At 42.8% G+C, this 17,030-nt stretch overlaps 1 long non-coding RNA gene across 1 annotated transcript in view; it reads right to left on the minus strand.

Annotated features, from left to right (window-relative positions):
* Positions 1 to 15,935: 15,935 nt before the first annotated feature.
* LOC142015275 (uncharacterized) overlaps positions 15,936 to 17,030 on the minus strand; it is a 66,359-nt gene continuing 65,264 nt past the window's right edge. The window contains exon 3 of the long non-coding RNA XR_012646115.1: positions 15,936 to 15,974. This is a non-coding gene — a long non-coding RNA (uncharacterized LOC142015275). The remainder of the gene's footprint in view (positions 15,975 to 17,030) is intronic.

Here is a 17,030-nt window from a genome sequence, read left to right on the forward strand (position 1 = left end):
CAGGCTCTAGACTCGTAGCTTTCATTAGCTCCCCTCTTTCTCCCAAGTGCAATGCTGGTCTATGAAGAAAATCTTGAATCTGTGAACCAAGTGAACTGAACACCCCTGAATCAATAGGTCTGTGAGGAGTAACCTGCCCCGGTCATCTTGGTGAGATGCCCACCATGCCAGTGAAGCTGATTTAAATATTTGTATTGTCATTTTGTTCTTCCTGTAAAAATGGGAGGGAGTGACCCAGATTTGTACTATTCAATGGGTGACTCCTTGTTTTGGTGACAAAGTGGGTAGTTTAGAGAGAGACTCACCATTTATTTCCTACTCTTCCCTCCCCACACAAGAAGAAACTAAGTGCCCCAAGGAGTCTAGCAGAGCCCACGGACACATTCAAGTCCCATCATGAAGGAGACAAACTCAAGGATCCCTGTAGAACTGAGAAACACTGCAAGGCTTGACAGGGAGGGATAGCTCAGTGGTTTGAGCATGGGCCTTATAAACCCAGGGTTCTGAGCTTAATCCTTGAGGCTGTTTAGGGATCTGGGGCAAATAGATGTAAAATAAAATCTGTTGGGGTAGTGCTTGGTCCTGCCAAGAGGGCTGGCGACTGGACTTGATGACATCTCACGGTCCCTTCTAGCTCTGTGAGTTATGATATGGGACTAAGTAACCAATACCTCAAATTGCACCTGGCAGCATCTCTAACCTGGCCACTCCCCTTGATCTAGGAAGTGCATAGGCTTCACATTCTAGGAAGCTCTGACTCAAATGATCCAACTGCCAGTTGTCTTATTGATACCCCATGGGCCCTTGTTAATGTATAAGCTCATGGAGCATACCAGGAAGTGACCAGGTGTAACCCACATATCTACGGTTGCAGTTCATTGTCCCATGAAGTGGCACCTAGACCACTTACACAGAAAAAGAATGAGCTTCTTCTACAGTGTTACCTCGCCAGCTAGCTTTTAGCTCAAACTGTAGACACTCCTGCTCTAAGATCTAGAGGTTCCAGTCCACTTGTGGGCAGTTAAAAGCGATGTCTTGTCCAGGATTTCAACGGGATCTGCCCACTTGTAACTGCTCACAGTCAGACTGGAACCTGGGACTTCTGTAGCTTAGTGCAACAGCCTCTACAGTTTGAGCTAAAAGCCAGCTGGCACTCAGTTAAGGCTGTAGAGGAAACTCATTATTTCTCTGAGTAAGGTGTTTAGGTGCCACTCCATGGAACAGCGAACCATGCTCCAAGGTGTGTGCATTACATAGGCACCAACGTAGATCTCTATCTTGCTCCATGACTAGCTCCATGACTGCTTTGTTTCTGAACTCCCTGTAGTAACAACAGTTCTGAATGGGACTGGGACTCTTAATTGAGATCCAGAATCCCACCACTGGCCTTGATCCCTGGTATTGATTCTCAACCTGTTTCCTGACTTTGGCTTTGACCTTCAACTTGACTCTTGAGTCTGATACCAGCTCTGATCCTGGTTTCAGTTCCTGGTTACTGAAATCCTGCATAATCATCTTGGGAACATCTATATGATCTCCTTTGAGCAGCCTTTCGTGTTGCTGATCCATATGGCTGCAGATTATTTTGTGGGTGTAACTTAGGACAGTACTCTCAACACCAAATACCCTTTTTTTCATCAGTTCAACCTGTGGGAAATAGATGGTGACAGCAGAACACTCAACAGAGGCACGCAGTGCTGATACCAGAATTTTATGAACATAATCTGAGGAAATATAAAGCTCGCTCAGCTTTTTCATCCTTCAGGGAAGGTCTCCATCAAAGATCTCTACTCTTCATGGCTTCTGAGAGGTCTCCCGTGAAGGTTTTAATTTGGTTTGAATTTAGTGGACTACTTTTCCTCTATGAGATCAGGGGAAAGATGATGTAACTGATTAAATTCCTTTGATGCCACAGCTGTGGCATACAGGTACCCCAAAATTACCCATTAAGAATCTTGTCATCGCATACTGTACTTGAATAAATGCTTCCATGACCAATCATGGGAACTGGGAATGTATTTTGCAGTGCTGTTCCTGAAAGTTTTGCACCAGGTCTACTATGAACTTTTATCCAGGCCTGCCAACAGGTGACAAAGGAAGCGTTACTTTGGTGACGGTGGCAGCTGGAGCTCCAGGCCCCTTTGAAGTGCTGTGGCAGTGTTGCTGGGCTACTGCATGTAGCTGTGAGGGAGTGGAGGGGTGGCAATGCCACGGTCTGGGCAGCATTGCCTTTGGCCCTGGTCCTTCAGCTCTTGGCTCCACTCCTTGCAGGACATGGAGCCAGGCCCCACTCCCACCTTATCCTGAGGCCCGTAGCAGCTGTCGGTGCTGTTGCTTTTATACCACACCAAGTACTTTGTTACATTTGAGCCATGTTGACTCTATTTCCTTACGCTAAAGTCAAGAAGGCTACGCTACAGCAAGGCAACAAAGATACAGACCGTTCACATCCAGTGTAATGCTAGTTTCAGAGTGTTAGCTGGCAATTCTCATGATGCTCCTCAGGTAGTAACCCTTTCTAACAAGCTCTCTTTCAGTCTAACAATACCGCTGACTTCAGTATGCAACCCAAAAAACTGAAAAATCACATGGCAATGCTCACATTTGATTTCAAATCTTTAACTTGCTGCTTTGTTGTATAACACATTATTAGTACATATATGAATCTGTATGCTTCTGTGTGCTTCTGTACTGTCTGGATAAGATTTAATTTAGTGCTGTGTACAGTGTAGTTGACCTTCTGAGGAAATCAGTAGTGATACAAGCTTGTATTTTTGAAAAGGGTAAGGTTTTGAATTCTTCCTCTATCGTATGTTATGTAGAGGTGCCAGCTAGAAATATGAAAGTGATAATTGTTATTGGAAGATTAAACAACATAAAACTAGAATGCAGGGTGTAAGTTTGAGCGTTACAATGTGTTTTTTTCAGCTGATTGTGTGCATTACTGGTGATGGTATTGTTGAACTGAAATCTTCCTATCCATTCCATGTAAGCTCAGTTTTGTTGGCTAGGGTGTTGTTTTGGGGTGGAATCAAGCCAACTGAGCTTCTGACTTAGGTAAGATTGGGAAGCACCTGCATTTCTCTCTGTGCCTCAGAAGATTATGTAGACAGATGTGTGGGGGAGTGGGATTTAACTTCTTATGCTCCTATGTGATTGTGTAAGGTTTGGCCATGATCTGACTGATTGTTAGGTAAAAAGCACCAAAAACATGAACAGAAGTACAACATGTAACTTTTATCTTTAATAAACCAAATATTTTTAAATGAGGAACATACAGCACATCGTATATGCGTAGATTAGATAAGATAGTTAATGTGACTCACTAGTACAGTATAACCTTGATCATCCAAATGTCATGGGAGACTCTGAGTAAGCCCCAGCAGTTGAGGTTTTGACTCAAAGAGTGGAATGTTCAAGGCAATAGATGCTGGGGGAGTCAACCTTGTTTTGGATTACAGGAAGTCTTGAATCAGAAAGGTTTGAATTAATTAAGCTTGTATTGTGAATATTGTATCACAGATTGCTGAAATGAACGCACCAAAGTCAAACAATAATGTTCTTCAGTTTGAAGAACACATCATATATGCCATAATGTGCCAACAATGCCCAGATGTTTTGTATATTGGACAGACTTCAGACTCTCTTAGACAAAGAGTTAATGGGCACAAAACAGACATAAAAACACTCCTGATCCACTAACCTGTTAGCTGGCATTTTAATGGAGCGGGCCATTCTGTTAATGACTTAAGAGTTTGCGTGTTACTGAAGAGGAATTTCCACAACACTCTTGAAAGAGAGGCTGCTGAACTCTCTTTTATATTCAAATTCGACACATTAACACATGGTTTGAACCAGGATGGGAATTTTCTGGGATACTATAGGGGCTTGTTTGCATACTTGGCTTAATCTAATTCTTGACTTTGCCCCCTCTTCTGCCCCTCTGCTCTCTGATTTGCTCACCTTGATAATTTTTTTTCTGATTTGTTCACCTTGATTCCTGTTTTTGGTTCTCTGTGCCTTAAATAGTGAGTCTGTTCTGGTCTGGCTATGGTCTGAAGAAGTGGGTCTGTCCCACGAAAGCTCACCTAATAAATTATTTTTTTAGTCTTTAAAGTGCTACTGGACTGCTTTTTTGTTCTTCAGTTTGTATCTTTTCAGAAGTGTTCATGTTTTTTGCTTAAAAGAATCCATTGTCGTAAAGAATATTCATTTTCTGTTCTTTCGTTCTCCATCTGGGCTGTCTGTGCTTCATTAAGAACAAGCATTCCCGGCAGCACCTTAAAGACTAACAGATATTTAGGAAGTGGGTCTTTGCCCACTAAAGCTTATGCTCCAAAATATCTGTTAGTCTATCAGGTGCCACAAGACTTCTTGTTGTTTTTGAAGATACAGACTAACACAACTACCTCTGTGACACTTGTTCTTCATTGCTGATTATTGACATAATTTCTAGCTGCAGTACCACCTGAATCTCTGAATCTTGTTACACGTTCCTTTGCTCATATTCAATACTTTTTCCCCATCCTGTACTGTCAGCAAGATTCTACCCTGATCGGTAGGAGAAGAGCATAGGGGACAGGAAGATAGCTTAGGCTTCATGTAGATGTAGTCCTTGGCCTTTTTGCTGAGAGTCCTTGCAAGTGTTACAGTTGCATTGGTTGTTTCTGTCATGAATAGTTAGGCTATGTCTACACATCAGTGTAGCTTTGAAATGAGCTATTCCAGAAGAGATTTTCCAGAATAGCTTATGTCATAATAGCACAGTTACACACAAAAAGCATTTTGAAATAGTGCTCAGCTCTTTCAAAATAGAGTGTTCAGACACAATAGAACCTATTTTGAAATAAAGCCCTTGAACACACAATGGCTTATTTCAAAATAGCCCCCTTTCCCTGTCTACACAGCCTCTATTCCAAAATGTCTTTTTCAGAATAGGCGCTATTCCTTACACAGTGAGGTTTGCCAAATTTAAAATAAACCATCCGCTATTTAGAAATTATTTCAAAATAGAGGTTGCATTCTGTAGAGGCTTGCAATGTTTTTTCGGAATAGGGGTGTTATTTCAAAATAACTTTGCTGTGTAGACATACCCTTAATAACGAGGGACTTCACCGAGATGGTCAAGGCATGTCACTCCGTAATCACTATGTAGTAATGAATTTTGATAGTTACTAATGTGAGAAAATACAAACTTTTGTAATCAAGGATGCCAACAGTGATTTCAATTGAGGTTTGATCCAATATTATCATAGCTCTCAATTATTTGAAAGAGTGAGGAACACTCAGGCTGTTTCTACACAGGCCACTTCCTTCAGAAGTGGCATGCCAATACACGGAGCGAAAGATGCTAATGAGGCACGGATGCAAATTCCCCATGCCTCATTAGCATAATGTCGTGCGTTTGGAGGCCGGAAGACTCCATGTAGAAGCGTGGCCTCTGGGGGGGCTTCTGGAAGGAAGTCCTTCTTCTGGAGGCCCCTTCTTCCCAAAAATTTTTGGGAAGAAGGAGCATCTGGAAGAAGAAGGTCCTTCCGGAAGCCCCCCTGGGGCCACACTTCTACATGGTGTTTTGGAGTCCATAAGAACAGTCTTTTGGACTCCAAATCATGTGATGTTATGCTAATGAGGCACAGGGAATTTGCATCCATGCCTCATTAGCATCTTTCACTCCATGTAATGGCCTGTGTAGAAATGGCCTCAGTGAAATTCGCTGGGAGTGCTGAAGTGGAAGGAGCTGCGAACGATCACGAAAGCAGATTGAAACCCGGGTTAAAAATGAAATTCACTTTGGCCAAATTCAAGCTAGAGGGAGGAATAATCTTATTTTAGTGCCTCATACAGCACCAAGTACCTTGTCAGCATATAAATAAGAAATATCTTGAATAATGTTGTATTGTCTGCACACTTTGCCACCTCGTTGTTAGTTTACCTCCTTTTGCAGAGCATTTATGAATATGCTGGACTTGATGACCTCCTGAGGTCTCTTACAACCCTAGTACTTTGTGATTCTGTGATATTCTGAACGGCACAGTCAGTGCTTTTTGTGTAAAAAGAGAGGTGCTGGTACTCAGCTACCTCCCCACCCCTCATCTCCAGCCAGTCCTATGTCTGGGGCTGTCAAGTTGCCAGTACTAAGTACGGGTAAGTACCAGCATAAAGAGAGCTCTGAGCACAGATGTTAGTGCAGATTACACCCTGCTATTTACCCCTGTCCATTCTTGAGACTCTTTAGGTCAGAGGAACTCATGCATCTGATGAAGTGGGTCTTTGCCCATGAAAGCTTATGCTCCAAAATATCTGTTAGTCTATAAGGTGCCACAAGACTTCTTGTTGTTTTTGAAGATACAGACTAACACAGCTACCTCTACGATACGAGGTCATTCTTAATCCTCTCCTGTTTGTTGTATCACCTAATCAGTGCCCTGCCCATTGTGCGAACTGACCATTTATTCCTACCCTTTGTTTCTTGTCTTTTAGTGCCTGATCCATCAGAGGCACTTCCCTTTTATCCCATAACTGCTAACTATGCTTAAAAGGCCTTGGTGTGGCACCAAGTACAGCGTATCTGCTGGATCCCCCTTGTTCACATAGGCCACGTCTACACTAGGAAGTCCTTTCGGAAAATCAGGCCCTCTTCTGAAAGAACAAGCAGAGCGGCCACACACAAAATACACTCTTTCGATTCTCTTTCGAAAGAACACAGTGCTTCTTCCTGAGGCCCTCTTCCTCTCCCAAATAAAGAAGAGTGCCTTTTTTCCAAATAAGCCTTTCAGGAAAAAGTGTGTGTGGATGCTCCAGTGGCCCTTTGTTCAAAAGAGCAGCGATCCCTGGCCCATTCTTTTGAAAGAGCGGGGGCTGTGTGGATGCTGTCTTTCAAAAGAGAAGATTGCTCCTTTGATCTGCTTTTCTGTGTGGACGCGCTCTTTCGAAAGAAGATCTTCCAGAAAATCATCTTTCAAAAGTTCACTGTAGTGTTTTTGCAGCCATAGTTATTGACCCCATCAATGAATTCTAATAGATTCTGATAGCTTAAATACCTTTATAGTTTGTTATTTTTCCTACTATCTAACCTAAAATCCCACTCACCACAGATAAAAATCGATTGCTTCTTTTTCTACCTTCATTAGACCTGAAGAACAACTGTAAATTGTTACGATGCTCTTGTTACAATGTTCTGCCTTTGTCATTGTTTAGTTAATCAATGCACAATTGATTGTTTCCTCATATGTTAGCTCCTGCAGTTAACGATTCTGTGAACTCCCTCTAATTTGTCAAAATTTTTCTGGGAATATGGTGCTCAGACCTGAACGTAGCCATGCCAGAGCAGGAGTTAATCACACAGTTCTAGGATGTGAGGCCTTTGCATATGCAGCCTAAATGTGCCTTATTTTGCTGCCAAGTGACATTGCAGCCTCAGCTCAAATATACCGTTCACACTTAACCCCAGGCATCTTTCAACGCTGCTGCTTCTCATGTTTCTTCCTGCCAGTGAGTTTATGTGAGATTGTGTGTCTTTGGTTCTCCCTATATAAACTAGCTTGAAATTTGCCAAAGTGAATTTCATTTTTAACTCAGGTTTCTAATATTCATAAGCCTCTTTGAGTTATTCTTCTTTTGTGATTGTTCACAGCTCCTTCCACTTCAGCGCTCCCATCTAATTTCACTGACAGTGCCTCACTCTTTCAGGTAATTGAGATGTATGATAATGTTGGGTCAAACCTCTATCCTTGCAGATCTCCCCCAGTTTACTAAATTGCCACTTATTGCTCTTTGCTTATGATCCATTAAACAGGTTTCAATCCATAAGCAGTGTTTCTACCTAAGTCAATTGGAAGTAATTTTCAAATAAAACTTCCTGAGATGTGGTATCATGTATTTGAATAAAATCACAATACATTATACTTAGTGGATTCCCTTTGAATTCTGTCAAAACAGGGCACTAATTATGTCTGGCAAAATGCTTTTTTTCACCTCCTTGCTGCTTCTTAGCTCATGCTTTGGGCTGAAAGTGGAAGGGGACAAGGGCACTTGTCCATCATCTTTCCCAACTGAAATTGTGTCTTTCATTTGATGGGTAGGTTACCCTCCTTCAAAGTAAAATGACTGTATTTTTCTTTCCCTTTAATTATTTTGATAAACTACAGTGATCTACTATTACTACTACGACTACTTAACCCCTGTACTCTGCATGGAGCATAGGTCATCTACAAGTGTCCTCCGCTTCACTCTGTTCGGGGACAAAACATCTAGCTGGCTCCAGCAGTACTCCAGTTGTTGTCCTGCAATCTCAGTAGACCTGTTCCACATTGTCCAAGGTCTTCCTCTTCTGCATTTTCCTTGAGGAGTCTATGTGAGACCTTGACAGACTATGCGGGATGATGGTTTTCTGAGAGTGTGGCCTAGCCATCCCCACTTTCTTCTCTTGATTTCAATGTCAGTTGGTTCTTGTCCTGCTCTGTTGCAAAGCTCCTCATTTGTAATGAAGTCTTGACATTTGATGTGAAGGATGTACCTCAGGCATCTGTTTATGAATGTCTGTAGCTTGTGATTTGAAGACTTTTTAGTATGCTACGTTTTGGATCCATACAAGAGCACACTCTTCACATTTGTGTTGAAGATGCTCAGTTTTGTGTTTACAGATATTATTTGTGAACTCCATATGGACAGAGAGTCTTGAATGCAGCTGTTGCTTTCCCTATCCTGGCATTGATATCCTTATCTGTTCCTCCATCTATGCCCATCATACTCCCCAAATAGGTGAACTGCTCCACATCTTCCAGGTCATCCCCCGCAAGTATGATGGTGGTGGTGCTCGACTGGTTGATCCTCATTGTCTTGGTCTTTCCCTTGTTAATGCTCAGTCCAGCCATTGAGACAGTTTTGTCTAGTGTTGTGACCTTTTCTTTCATGCTTTCGTGTTGGTGTGAAAGGAAGGTGACATCATCAACAAAATTAATGTCTCTAGCTGTTTGATAAGCATCCACTGGATGCCTCATTGATGGCCATCTGTTGTCCTGTTCATGATCCAGTCCATTGTGATCAAGAACAGGAAAGGTGACAATAGGCACCCTTTTTGCACTCCCAACAGTATGCTGAAGGATTCTGTCAAGACACCATTGTGAACAACTTGGCATGTTGAGGGCTCATAAGTTGAACAAATCAAGTTAATAATTTTGGATGGGATGCCATGGTGTTGCAACAGTTTCCGCAAAATGTCTCTATCAGCACTTTCAAAGGCTATGAAGGTTATGTACAGGGGGAGTTCCACTTGAATGACTGTTTGAGGATCGCTATGAGATTTGCTATTTGATCAGTACGGGATCTCTCACATTGGAAGCTGGCCTGTTCTTCCCTGAGTTCTCTATCAATTTCTCTCTTCATTCTCTCCAAGAGAATCCTATTGAACACTTTTCCTGGCATAGATGGTAATGTGATGCCCCTCCCGTTCCTGCTTTCCTTCAGGTTGCCTTTCTTTGGAAGCTTGAAAAGGTAGCCATGTTTTCAGTCTTGCGGGATCTCTTCAGTGTCTCAAATTTTCCCAAATAGATTATACATCATGTTGACTGATGTCCCACTACCTGCCTTGACTGCTTCTGTGGGGATGTTGTCTGGACCAGGTGCTTTTCTACTTTTCAGATGGGCAATGGCTTTTCTCATTTCTTCTTTTGTAGGTCGGCTGCTGTTAATTTGCAGCAGCATATTGGCAGGTGTTAACTTGGGAGGTGCCATGTGGGCAGGGCGGGATCAGCCAGTACAGGATAAGGAGGGCATGTATTAACAAACACAAGTGAGCAGCTCAGTTGATGGGAGGAACATTTTGAAGAGCTATTGAACCATCCTGCCCACATGGAACAGTGATCTACTGTGATGTGAATCATTAAATATGCTGGAAACGTAACTTCTTTCCCAGGACAAAACCAACCCTAACCTTATAGGTAATGATCTACCAAATTCAAATGTGTCATGGAGTATGAAGTCTGGTCTCCCCTGTGAAATCGGGTAAAAATACACAAACACCACATACTATACTAAAAGCATAGAGGGTCAAAACATACAGAAGTACATGGAATTTCTCAAATTAGGAATCCTGAATGAAAAGAGACAATGTAACTGCCAAAGGTGGACTCAAACCTGGCACCTTCGGAGTATGGTGCATGAGCTTCTATGGTTTGAGCTAAAAGTCAGCATCCTCTCAGCTGAGGCAATAGAGGAGACTCATGTTGTCTTTCAATAAGTGGTCTAAGCACCACTACATAGGACAGTGACCCACATCCCTAGGTGTGTGGGTCACTACTACAAGGCTATTCTTATCGGGGGGGAGGGTGTCACAATATTGCCGCTGTTACTTCTGCACTACCTTTACAGCTGGGTGTCTGGAGAAATGGAGACTACTGGCCAGGCACCGAGCTTTGAAGAGCAGTGCCACCACCATCAGCAGTGCAGAACCAAGGACAGCATGGTACAGTGAACTGCCACACTTCCTTCTATGCTGCTGCTGGGAGTACTGCCTTCAGAGCTGGGCATCTGGGGAGCTGCTCTCCAGCCGCCCAGCTCTGAAGGGAGTGCAGAAGTATTGGTGGCAATACAACAGCGCTCGCTGCAATTGCCTTTTCAGGCCCTCCTTTTGAGAAATGCTGACTTAAGGGTCTCCCTGTTTATATTTTGCTGATTTTTAATATCTGAAACCATGAAAATTAAGTGTTTAAAAATAATCTGACAATGAAATTTCCAAAAATAGACCATAGGGCCCTACTTACAGAATTTTGGGGCTGGGCTTGTCAGAGGAGCCTAAGTGATTTAGTAACAGCAACGAAGGATCCTGTGGCACCTTATAGACTAACAGAAAAGTTTTGAGCATGAGCTTTCGTGAGCACAGACTCACTTCATCTGACTAAGTGAGTCTGTGCTCACGAAAGCTCACGCTCAAAACTTTTCTGTTAGTCTATAAGGTGCCACAGGATCCTTCGTTGCTGTTACAGATCCAGACTAACACGGCTACCCCCTGATACTTCAGTGATTTAGGGGTCCTTCTCCCCTTGAATTTCAAAGCATTTTGCAAACCAAGGCTCCTTTGAAATTCCATCCTTGCTTATAATAATTTACTTTTGTTCATTATTTCATTTTGGTAGTGCCTGAGGAGCACAAGCAGGGACTACATCTGTGTTTTAGTAGGCACTGAACAAAGGACAGTAACACAGTCCTTATCCCAGAAAGCTCAGAATCTAGGCTTCAATAGCTATTCACTCTTGGAATAGCTGACTAAATGGACAAGGTGTGGGGAGAACATGGTAATAGCAAATCTTTATAATTTGGTGTTTCTAACAAATGCTTTCTGCTGAAATTTGAATTAGGAAAACACATTTTTCCATGTCTTAGCTATTTCTTATTCATTGACACTTGTCCTAGTCAGAAAATAAGGGATTCTTAATCTTATTTATTTATTTGCTCAGAAACTTCAGAATAGCTAGCTGTTTATTAGAGAGAACTTAATAATATAAGAATGGGGAAATGATATGGTAAAACATTAGTATGGACATGACAATATTTTGGGTTATTGGACTCCCTCAGTTTCACAGTAAGCAAAAATTTCAGTTTACACAGTTGTCAACCCAAGGACATAAAACTAGGAATGTGAAATGTTATCTGCTGCCAGTTACGTAAGTTTATGATGCGTAAGTTATTGCAAAAAGTGGGGTCATGACTCCTAAACTGGATCCTTTTGAAGTTGCATTGTTATTCTTCTTGAGCCCGTTCTGCATATTTGTATGTTTTGGTGGATTAACTCTTAGCAGCATTTACTCTGATTTTAATGCAAATTATACTGACATGATAATTCTTACATCTTTTATGGGAATATTGACTCATGGAAATCAAAACAGCCCGTATACATACAGGAAAGCCTCACCATTCCTGAGGGTGAGTTCCAGAGAAAGGTGGGAATGGGAAAAATGAGGGGGTGGGGAATAGGTGTTTGGGGGACAGAAACAACGCATTGTCTTCAAAGACTGTTTTATTGCTTGCTGTTTAACAGTCAACAAACAAGTTTAATTTAAAAGTGGGTAAATTAACTAAATGTACAGCAAAGCTTGGAACACACAGATAATGCAATCAACTTCAACCTTAATCACCTAAAAGAATCCTTTGAACTCTCTGCCTGGGAATCTTATTGTTCCTCTGGGAGGGGAAAGTTAACAGGAGTGGGTTCACAAAGGAACACTGTGATGGGAAGCTGTTTAGACTTGCTCTTTAAGGCCTTTAAAATTTCCTAGTATGGCAGCATTGCAGCTTCAGTGTCTGAACTTTCAGGCTTCACTCCATCTAGGGATGGTATTCAAACATTTTGTCAGCGAGCTGTTTGCTGCATCTGAAGAACTCAGCCAGTGCTTCCAAATTTAAATTGGGGTTTTGTGTGTCATCTTCCCTTTCTTCTTCATCCTTACTAATATTTGTCATGAGTGCTGCTAGGTCCTCCTCATTCAATTCTTCTAAATGTGACTCAATCCGTTTTTCAACCTCTGATTCTTCCATATCCTCGAACAGCTTCCTTCTCACATCATGGGTCATTCTGACAATCCTTGTAGCAGGACATCACACATCATTGACAACTTTCTTCCGCAGCTTTCTCCAACAACCATTGATGGCTGATGCTTTTATTTCCTCAGTCGACTCCTAGATATTAGCAATGCAGTGAGCAATGTCCGAGTCCTTCCAGCACTGTCTGAAACCAAGTGTTCCATGAGCTTCCAGAGAACTATGAATCTGAGTGAAAGTGCTCTTGTTGTAATAGGCTTTAAAAGTAGCAATCACACCCCAGTCAAGAGGCTGGGTGAGGAACATCTGTCAGGGGGCAGGAAAACCACATGCTCGGGATGAGCAAATTGCAGACTGCCTGGGGTGGCCTGGGGCATTGTCCAAGATGAGTGACGCTTTGAAGGGTAGCCTTTTGGACTGTAGGTATTTTTCTACCTCCAAAAACTGGCAAGCTGTTCTTATTCTTTCCCTTTAACGTGCTGGGGGGCAGTGTACAATGCAGAGACATAGGCTTAGAATCATAGAATCATAGAACAATAGAGCTGGAAGAGACCTAAAAAAGGCATCAAGTCCAGCCCCCTGCCCTAGGCAGGACCAAACCCATCAGATCAGCCCAACCAGGGCTTTGTTCAGGCTTCACCATGCAGTCTCCAGAAGCATTAGCACAGAGGCATTAGCCTGTCTTTTGCTGCCTTGTAGTCTGGCAATGTCCTTTCCTCCTTGGAAAAGTATGTCTGTGAGCATCCTTTTCCAGAACAAGCCCTTGTCATCAGCACTCAAAACTTATTGGGGTGCATTACCCTTTTCTTCAATGATTTTCAGAAGTTGCAAGGGATAATCCCCTGCTGATGCTGCTTCCCCTGCCAACTTCACATTAAGTAAATTCAGTCTTTCTTAAAATTTGTGAAACCACCCCCTAATTGCAACAAAAGACGCTGCATTGCCTTGACATCCTCTCTTATCACCTGATGCTTGTGTAAAATGCTTCCACAAGCTCAAAGTCTTTTCTCGAATTACAACACGACGTGCAGGGGACCCTCTCTGCACCATGTCCTCAATCCAAATCCTTAATGCCATTTCCATTTTGTCCATTACGGGATCACGACTCACACCTTCGCACCAATTGGAGCACTTGCAGCAACACTGCCCTTTATGTTTTGCTCTTTTTTTTTTCTTTAAAACATAACAGACAGTAGACTTGTTAATGGCATAAAGTGTACCTACTGAGGCCTCAATGAGACCACTTGCCAGCTGATCAAGTTTCTGGCTTTCTGTAAGGTAATTAGACTTTCTGGCTTAACTGTCATCACCTTTTTTCGCCTTCTTACCCTTCTGACCACTGTCTGCATCACTCGCTTTTCTTTTTGTGCCATAATTAAGGCTGGGTGTTCCTCTAGTGGCCTTAAGGTGGTTGTGAGGGAGCTCTGAGAAAGCATGAGGACGTTGAATCATGCGCTCGCAACAGTGTGGCGCATCAGGGGCTACGTCTACACGTGAAGCCAACATCGAAATAGCTTATTTCGATGTAGCAACTATTTCGATGAGTAACGTCTACACGTCCTCCAGGGCTGGCAACGTCGATGTTCAACTTCGACGTTGCGCGGCACCACGTCGAAATAGGCGCTGCAAGGGAACGTCTACACGCCAAAGTAGCACACATCGAAATAAGGGTGCCAGGCACAGCTGCAGACAGGGTCACAGGGTGGACTCAACAGCAAGCCACTCCCTTAAAGGGCCCCTCCCAGACACAGTTGCACTAAACAACACAAGATACACAGAGCCTACAACTGGTTGCAGACCCTGTGCCTGCAGCATGGATCCCCAGCTGCCGGAGCAGCAGCCAGAAGCCCTGGGCTAAGGGCTGCTGCCCACGGTGACCATAGAGCCCCGCAGGGGCTGGAGAGAGAGCATCTCTCAACCCCCCAGCTGATGGCCGCCATGGAGGACCCGGCAATTTCGACGTTGCGGGACACGGATCGTCTACACGGTCCCTACTTGGATGTTGAACGTCGAAGTAGGGTGCTATTCCGATCCCCTCATGAGGTTAGCGACTTCGACGTCTCGCCGCCTAACGTCGAAGTTAACTTCGAAATAGCGCCCGACGCGTGTAGCCGCGACGGGCGCTATTTCGAAGTTAGTGCCGCTACTTCGAAGTAGCATGCACGTGTAGACACAGCTAGGGAGTGATAAGGTACAGTCAACTATGAATAAGTGAAACCTCAAACCATCAATGGTGAGGCTTTGCTTTGCTGGCCTGTTTGAACATTGATTCTGTGCCTAATCTTTCTGGTAAGATAGTTTAAAAACACTTTTAAAAAACAAGTGTATTCTAGATTCAACCTGAATATCAAACATATTGTGCAGCATTGTCTAATAGCTGGAACAGAGGACTGAGGGACGAGTAACTTGAGTCCTATTGACACCTCTGTTATAATTTTGTACTGTGACCTTCAGCGAGTCACTGACACCGCGTCTGAACTGCACCTTCCTTCCAGAAGGGGTACGCTAATGAGCAAAAGGGAACATTCAGCTGAGGTGTGGATGTAGATATCTCATGCCTCATTTGCATATTCCCATGAGATCTTGCTTCCAGAAGAGCTTTTCCAGAAGCAAAGGCTTCCCTGTAGATGGGGTCCCTTCGGAAGGACCCGAATGCAGACGGCTTTTTGTTTGTTTGTTTCTGATGATGCTGAGGGGATATCACTGGTGACTTTACAACTATATAGATCTACTGGATAGCTGTCGAAGGTATAGGTATGCTGACCATTACTGTATTATCTGAGTAACTCACAATACTTAATGCATTTAACCTTACAATACCCCAGTGAGCCCTCATCAAAATTTGACAGGTGGGGGATAACTGAGGCACAGAGAGGATGCTTGACTTTCTCAAGATCACATAGGAAGTCTGTGGTAAAGCAGGGAATTGAGTCCGGGTCTTCTAAACCCTAGGGTAGCCTTGGCCACTGCACCATACAGAATCATTTAGCAGTCAGGCTGATTATTGTAAGCCTGGAGGTAGTGCCCCATGAGCAGCTTCATTGTTATGCAGCAGCCTTTGTGGACATGGCTCCCCATGACTCTTGCAGATCTCATAAACAAACAGGCACATGGGTGTAATATTTATCAAAGAGTTATTGCTATGAAATCTGTTTGTTCTAGTGCTCCTACCTGCTGCACTGAACTGGGCATAAAAGGGTGAAAAGGGATAGAGAAATGGGACAGGTCATCTGGCTTCTGATGATTAACATTCCTTCTTAGAAAACAAAACTCTTGAAACTTTCCTGGAAATGGGAATTTGATTTGCCACAAAGACCCACAAGGGATGCTGCAACCTAGACATACTTACATATGTGGTTATTACCATGCAATTCATTCTTCATGAGTAATTTCCAGAGCAACACTCAGCCATCCAGTCATACATACAATACAACAGTGTGCTGGGGAAGAAAGACTCAATTAGAAGCCAAAGATTATGAAAATTTATTACCAATATTTGGGAAAAAGTTCTGACATCAGGGGAAAAACAAATTGAGCAACAAAAGAGGAGGGGAAATAATGGATTTCACAGACAGAGAAGCTCTCTTGGGATCTGATCGAAAGCCTGACAAAAATCTGTGAAAGTCTTTCCATTGATATCAATGGGCTTTGGGTGAGACCCTAAGAGAACAGAGACTCTTTATCCTATACCCTTCCCCACTCTCCCTGTCTGAATTCATACATTCCAGCTTCATCATTATAATTAATACAATAAAAATGGCTAACATGTTCAAACATGCTTGCTGAGACTAAGGTATCCATATCAAGCCATTTAAGTGACTTCATTTTTCCAGGTTGCTGAATCGCTGCAGTTCCCAGCAATGTCAGCCACCTCTTTTAAATGTTCCTAACTGAACTGTTCTGCCCTCAACTTTCTAAGACCATTTTTGCCTTTAGTTTGTTAATGAACCTATGAATCATGCAGCATTTTGATTGATGCCTTGTGCCTTGCATATCCTGTCCCAACACACTCATTTCTTGTAAACATAATAACTTGCCTAGGTTCCCTAGGTTAGATCTGCTGTAAATAGTGCCTGTTGTTTCTTTTAAGTAGCTATTAAACACTTCAGGAGCTTTTAAACCTTGCCAAAAATACTTGGAATAAAAATAAGGCATAAGGATGACTGGAAATGAGGCTGTAGGACTGTATTTGGTTGTGCGAATCAAATCAAGTGTTGTGGTTCGGGTAAAAAGGGGCCACACAAAATGTCAGGCCAGGCCCTTAGTGACTTATCTCTCCCATCATTTTGGGTTCTCTTTTTGAAATGATTTATCATACATTTACAGTAGTAAAACATTGGCTTCCAACACGTAGTGGGGATTAGAATAACTCAGCCTGCAGTGAGAGTACCATTGTTCAGAAAAGCTTTTATTTCACTCAGCACTAGTAAAAGTCATTTGCATGAATATCAGATTTTGGATGATGGGAAGCAGAGGAACAATTAGGGTAATCTTAA

This window comes from Carettochelys insculpta, chromosome 6, assembly GCF_033958435.1.
Source record: "Carettochelys insculpta isolate YL-2023 chromosome 6, ASM3395843v1, whole genome shotgun sequence".
Taxonomy (NCBI): domain Eukaryota; kingdom Metazoa; phylum Chordata; order Testudines; family Carettochelyidae; genus Carettochelys; species Carettochelys insculpta.